Raw genomic sequence first — 7543 nt, forward strand, 5'->3', positions numbered from 1 at the left:
TTTTGCAAAAATTAAGATAAGAATCTATTTTAGCAATTAATTACATATTGATGTTGTTATTTTTCCGCAAAACAGAAAGTTGTTTTCTCATAATAATTGATTAAGAAAATCTGCTAGGTTTGAGATGTGTGTGTGTGAAGAATACACATGGGTAGATGACATGAACTTCTTAGTAATATACAGGTGTTGCTATTAATGATAGGAACTTCTTATAAATTTGTTAAGCAAGCTGAAGATGCAGCTAGTATCAAAAGGGTCTGTTACTGAACTTGTTATATTTTGGTTTTGTTTTAAATGGTTGATTTTATTTTGTCTATTGCCTGTTTTCCTTATCCTGTTTAATGCAAATCTCTATAGGCAGATAAGAAGGATATTGTTGGTCTACAGGAGCAGGTTCGTCTTAAAATTTTGAATTTATGAATATAATTGCAATTGTGGAAACTGAAGCTGGTTTGTTCGTTCAGGATTTTGTTCGAAAAGTTTTGCAACAATCTCTTCAAGTTAGTTTTTTTATTGTCTAATTTTGAAACAGCCAGTTTTGCAACACCTACTTTCATAAACAGTAAGGCATAATAATATTGACTAATTTTAAAAGTTACATCACAAATAAATAAAACATATCACATCACATACCTATACACAATAAAAATAAAACAGACTACTTAACTCTATGAATACAAGAAATCATTAAGTAAACTACTTATTAATTATTTTCTAACATGCAATCTCATGAAGAGCTCGTCGTTTTTCACTCATTGTAGATGTGTCAGCATTAAGTATTTGCATATCTATTTCTCTTTCCCATTCCTTAGCCATCCTTTCCATTTTTCTTTTCTTTGCATTTATCTCCATTACTTTAATCTACCTATGAGTTTTTAATTCTTGTTTCTTAATCGCCGCTTGAATTTGTAACTCCTTTTTTCTTTGATTGCCATAATCTTTTCTCTATGTTCCCTCTCATCTTCTCTTTCCATTTCTTTATCAATTAGTTTATTTTTTCTATCATTCTTAATATCTTCCATGAGAGATAGTTTCTTAACAATCGATGTTTTTTTTCACTAAGATCTTCAGACATTTGTGCTTTTTTCCTTTCCCTTTCTCTTAATCTTCTTTGATCCTTGTGGGTGAACAGGAGAGTCCACACCGGTTTTCTTAGCCAACGGTATTCTTGGATTTGATGATGCGTTGGTTCTCTTTGAACCTCCACTTTGTGTTGGTAGTTGACTTTCCATTTTTGTTCCATACGAAGCATATTCTAATGCCTCTCAAAAGTGAATTTTTTACCATAATTTGTGGAATAAAGTTTATAGGCCAATTCCTTTATATCATCAGCGTTCGAACCACTTTTTATGTTTTGACTAGCTTTATCGTAACAGCCAATAAATTGTGCAACTGCCTTGTTGATTGATGAGCGGATATTTTATACGCTTGTTGGCATCATTTTTATATAGTTTTTATTATGTTTTGTTTAAGTTTTATTATATTTTCATAGGTTTTAGTGCAAAATTCATATTTTTGGATTCTACTTTGAGTTTGTGTGTTTTATGATGATTTCAGGTAATTTCTGGCTGAAATTGAGGAGCTTTGGAAAAGTCTGAGTCAGAGACAGAGAAAGGACTACAGATGTTGTCGGATTCTGACCTCTGTGCACTCGAAAGAGCATTTTTGGAGCTACAAAAGTCCAAATGGCGCGCTCTTAACGGCATTGAAAATCTAACATCCAAGGCTTTCCAGAAATATATAATAGTTCATACTTTTCTCTGGAAATGAAGGTTCAAAACTGGCGTTCAACGCCAGTACTTCACCCTCTTCCTGGCGTTGGGTGCCCAAAAAGGAGCAGCTGGCGTCCAACGCCTAAAAAGGAGTCCAAAGACTGAGTACAAGGCCTATAGGCACTATAGACACTATAGACACCTCTCCTAAGCAAGCTGGTAGTCCTTCTATAGGCACTATAGACACTCACCTTGCACCACTCATGGCCCTTGAGTACAAGGCCAAGTTACCATACCCTCAAAGACTCCAGAAAGTAGAAAAGGATAGGCAATTTTCCAAATTCTTAGAAGCTTTCAAGAGGCTGGAGATCAAAATCCCCTTTGTAGAGGCTCTTGAACAAATGCCTTCATATGCTAAGTTCATGAAGGAAATACTAAATAACAAGAAGGATTGGAGGGAAGTAGAGATAGTGGTGCTCACTAAGGAGTGCAGTGCAGTCATTCAGAGGAACCTTCCTCAGAAACTGCAGAGACCGTCTAACACTCTTCCCAGAGACACAGAGTTGAATCCAAGAGAAGAGTGTCTGGCCCTCATTAGTACCAAGGAGGCTGAACCTAAGGTGGTACACACTGTTGAGGAACTAGATGAAGAAAAGATTCAAGAAGAGGCTGGAAGCACATTGTTGCATGCCCCTCTTATGGGAAGAAGGCCTGAAGCACCACACCCTCAGATGCCCCAAGAGGAAACCAAGGACGAGCACTGCTCACAATCCTTGGAAGGCTCTAAAAAGATACAAATCAATATTCCTTTTGCTGAGGTTTTGGAGTAATGGTCTCTCTCTACTGGAAGAAACCTCTCTGATGCTGAGAGAGGCGAATTGGTGCTGAGGTTACAGAAGGATTACATGATTATCAAGGTCCTGAAACCTCTATTACCCCCTGACAAAGGAGGTACTTCCATGCAGAGTACAATACTGAAGCCTTCTCCCTTGGTGAAAACTCATACAATTTTCCCAGACATCAAACTTAAGTTTGGTGTTGGGTAGTCACCACCCACCAAGGAGGAAGGTCCCAAGAGGAAGATGCATAGGGGATGGAGAAACAATACAACCCCTACCCTAACAAGCAAGGAGAATCAAGCTCATCACACTAAAAGAAAGCTTGTTAGGAGGAATTCAAATCTAGAGGCACTAATCTCCTCCTCTTCTCCCATGGAGTCATTTTTGTTAACCAACTGGAAGAAGAAGAAGAAAGTCAACAATCAAGTGTCAAGCTAGTGACGGTAAAGAAGCACTTGTTGGGAGGCAACCCAACCATGAGTAGAGTACTTTTGTTCTTATTTCTTCTGTTTACTTTCAATTGAGTTTATTTTAGTTTATTTTCATAATTTTTTCTTGATTTTTAATGTTTGTGATCATGTGCAGTACTTAGAACAGAGATGTTCAGAGATGGAAACAGAACACTCTGACGTAAGTCCCTTATTGGCATTGAACGTCAGTAAAGGAGGCAAGAGGGGCGTTCAACACCCCAAAGGGGTAAGAAAGCTGGCGTTGAACGCCACACAGGGAGTCCCTAATGGGCGTTCAACGCCTAAAGAGGAGCAGAGGCCTGGCGTTGAACGCCAGGATGGAGGCCCCCAATGGGCGTCCAACGCCTTATATGGAGCATGAAGCTGGCGTTCAGGAGCAGGAGCTGGGCATTCAACGCCCATAAGGGGGTAGGGAATTCGATTCCCTAGCCTCTCAGGACCAATGGGTCCCACAGAATCTCTACCTACCCCACCTATCTCACTCTCTGTCTCTCCCTCTTTCTTCTTCTTCTACTCTATTCTTCTCTTTTTGTTCTTATTTGCTCGAGGACGAGCAAATTTCTTAAGTTTGATGTTGCAAAAGCTTTGCTTTTTTACTTATACCATCCCTAAGTATGGCACCAAAGACTGGTGAAAACCTCAAGAAAGAGGAAGGAAAAGGCACTTACATCCACTTCCCTCACCTCATATGTCACTTATGCAATTCAGCTGGAATTGTTATAGAACGAGACATCCCCATTGAGGAGGACAAACCCATCACTAAAAGAAGGATGGAGCATGTTAGAGAGCCTACACATGCACCTCAACAAGAGCATGTGGAGCCACCTCAACAAGAGATCCCTGCGATGCCTCAAGGGATGTACTTTCCTCCCCAAAACTATTGGGATCAACTTAACACCTCAATAGGGGAGCTAAGTTCAAATGTGGAGCAACTGAGGGTGGAGTATCAAGACCATGCCACTATCCTCCATGAAATAAGGGAAGAACAACAGAGGCAAGGAAGAGACATAGAGGAGCTTAAACACTCCATTGGATTCACTAGAGGGAGTAGTAGCCGCCGTCACTAAGGTGGTCTCGTTCCCTTAATCATCTTGCCTAAGTTATTTTTTTCTGTTTTTCATTAGATGTTATATCTTATTGTCTGTTTCTAGTGCATGATCATCTTCATTTATGTCTTAAAGTTATGAATTATTCCATGCATCTCTCACCATACTTAAAAAAAAATTTATTTGAAAAAGAAAAGAGAGATACTTGAATTTCGAGTTATATCATAAGAATAGTTCAATTATCTTGATGCGGTGGCATTGCTTTTACTTTCTGAATGTATGAATAAACAGTGCATATTTGATGTTGGATTTAAGAATGTTGGATCTTGAAAGAATGATGGAAAAGGAGAAGTATTATTGGTAATCTGAAAAATCCAAAAAGATTGATTCTTGAAGCAAGAAAAAGTAGCAAAAATGCAAAAAAAGCAATAAAAGAAAAAAAATATATAAATGCGAAAAAAAAAGCAAAAGAAAAAGAAAAAGCCAATAGCTCTTTAAACTAAAAGGCAAGAGCAAGGGTTCAAGGCTTTGAGCATCAATGGTTAGGAGGGCCTAAAAGAAACAAAATCTTGGCCTAAACAGTTCAAATGAGCTGCTTCCTTAACTATATGCTTGTGGTGTGAAGGTGTAAAAAGCTTGAGACTGAGCAGTTAAAGTCGTGATCCAAAGCAAAGAATGTGCTTAAGAACTCTGGACACCACTGGCTGGGGATTCTAGCAAAACTGAATCACAATCCTAAAGGGTTCACCCAATTAAGTGTCTGTGACGTTTATATATCTAGTGGTAATACTGGAAAACAAAGCGCTTAGGGTCACGGCCAAGACTCAAAAGAAGTTGGGTTCAAGAATAAAAAGAACTGAACTAGGAGAGTCAATAATATCATCTGGATTCTGAGTTTCTAAAGATGCCAATTATTCTGAGCTTCAAAGGAAAGTGAGATGCTAAACTATTCAAAAATGAATAGCCACTAGTCCCGCTCATCTAATTGAAACTGAGCTTCATTGAAAACTATGAGATTTATTGTATCCTTCTCTTCTTTTTAATCCCACTTTGTTTTTGGTTGCTTGGGGACAAGCAACATTTTAAGTTTGGTGTTCTGATGAGCAGATATTTTATACGCTTTTTGGCATCATTTTCATAGGTTTTAGTGCAAAATTCATATTAGTTTTGTTTAAGTTTTATTATATTTTCATAGGTTTTAATGAAAAATTCATATTTTTGGATTCTACTTTGAGTTTGTGTGTTTTATGATGATTTCAGGTAATTTCTGGCTGAAATTGAGGAGCTTTGAAAAAATCTGAGTCAGAGACAGAGAAAGGACTACAGATGCTGTCGTATTCTGACCTCTGTGCACTCGAAGGAGCATTTTTGGAGCTACAAAAGTCCAAATGGCGCGCTCTCAATGGAATTGGGAATCTAACATCCAGGGCTTTCCAGCAATATATAATAATCCATACTTTTTTCTGGAAATGAAGGTCCAAAACTGGCATTCAACGCCAGTACTTCACCCTCTTCCTGGCGTTGGACACCCAAAAAGGAGCAACTGGCGTTCAACGCCCAAGAAGGGTACTAGCTGATGGAGTCACCCTTAGCTCAGCCCAAACACTCACCAAGTGGGCCCCAGAAGTGAATTTTCGCACTATCAACCTAGTTCATCCTATTTCTGTAATTCTTAGTTATTAGATTAGTATATATAGGAGAAGATCAACCTTGTTTAGGATCTTCTACCTCATCTTCTTCCCCCACTTTTACATTCGAACATTACCTTTTGTAAGCTATGAGTCACTAACCTCCTAGGTTAAGGATAGGAGCTCCGCTGATTCTTATGGATTAATAATATCACTATTCTATTTCAATCTGTGCTTGATTCCATTCTAAGATGTATCTTCGTTCTTCATCCTAATGAATTGGGAGTGTAACTTGACCGTCATCCCTATTCATATAGGTTCTTGCGAGTCCTTGACATGATAGTATTAAACCACAAGCTTGATTATACATCTCTTAGACGGTTAATCCACGACTTCGTTGGGTACTTGGAGACATCAGTGCAGCCGAGGTACGGGGCGATTAGGGCCTTTGTGGTATAGGCTAGAACCAAGACGCAGCATTCTCTGATCCGGAAGATTCGACCTTGTCTGTGGCGCTTTGAGTAGGATCACCAAGGGAATGGACTGCAGGAGCTTCACCCCCGTTCAAATTGAATGACCGCTGACCCGGCGTTTGATCTGAAGCAGAGGAGATTAATGACCGCTGATCCGGCGTTAATCATTTACAGCCTGCCATTGAATGAATCAATCAGAAGTTGGAGTAAATGGTGAGAAAAGTTGATCCAGAAGGAAGAAGCATCTCCTAAGCCTCAACCGTTCTCTCACCATTGATTTCATATCTATCTAGTAATGTTTTATTTATTTATCTGCTTTATGCGTTTTCTCGTGACAACTATATTTTCTATCCGCCTGACTAAGATATGTAAGGTAACCATTGCTTCCTAAAACCAACAATATCTGTGGGATCGACCCTCACTCACCTGAGGTATTACTTGGACGACCTGGTGTACTTACCGATCTATCTGTGCGAAACTTACGGAGTCAGTTTGGTGCACCATTGATCTTATACCATTGTTTATTACATGCAATTGTCCCCTTTTCATGTCAGCTCTAAATTCTACACAATAGTTGTGAATTCGATTCCAAAATATTTTGCCCTTTTGGTTGGTATCAACTATAGGGTCAGTTGAAATATTCAACCATGCACATATCAACATCTCATCCTCTTCCCATTTCCAGTGTTGAATATTATCTTGTCATCATCATTGAGGTCGATAGCATCTAATCCACGAGAGTTGGCAAAATTTGAATATTGTGAATTTGGACTAGATTGTATCGGAGTCTGAAGGGATAGGTTAGAAGAACTGCCAACACCAAATAATTCATGTCTCGATGCACTAAATTGAGTTGGAAACGGCAAGAATGTTGGAGTAACATTTCTGATAGAGGGGTTAAATATGGATAAAAATGAATAATGTGGTGTCTGTGAATTTTGATTATATGGTTGAAAAATAGAAAATTGATTATTATAAGAAGTTTGAAAATTGAAATTAGGAAGATTTTATGAATTTGAACTTTGAAATTAATTTGGTAGTGAAAAGTTTTTATTTAGAATTTGAGTGTTTTAAGTTTGAGATGACTGAGTATTTAAAGTTTAAAAATTTTTTTGTAAGTAATAAGTAATAAAAATTGAATTAGTTTGGATCTATTTTTTTTAAACAAAAATAATATCAATAGAACTTTAATTTTATAAATTAAAAAAAATTAAAAAGAGTAAAAAAATTGTGAGAATAAAAATATATATTATTTTAATATATATAGAATAATAAAATATTAATTTACTAATAATGACGGTATACAGTAATATATTTTTATTAAGATATATGTTATATATATATATTCCTAGAACGCTTGGTAAAGTAGAAATCT

Source organism: Arachis ipaensis, chromosome B10 (genome assembly GCF_000816755.2).
Source record: "Arachis ipaensis cultivar K30076 chromosome B10, Araip1.1, whole genome shotgun sequence".
NCBI classification, from domain to species: Eukaryota; Viridiplantae; Streptophyta; class Magnoliopsida; order Fabales; family Fabaceae; genus Arachis; species Arachis ipaensis.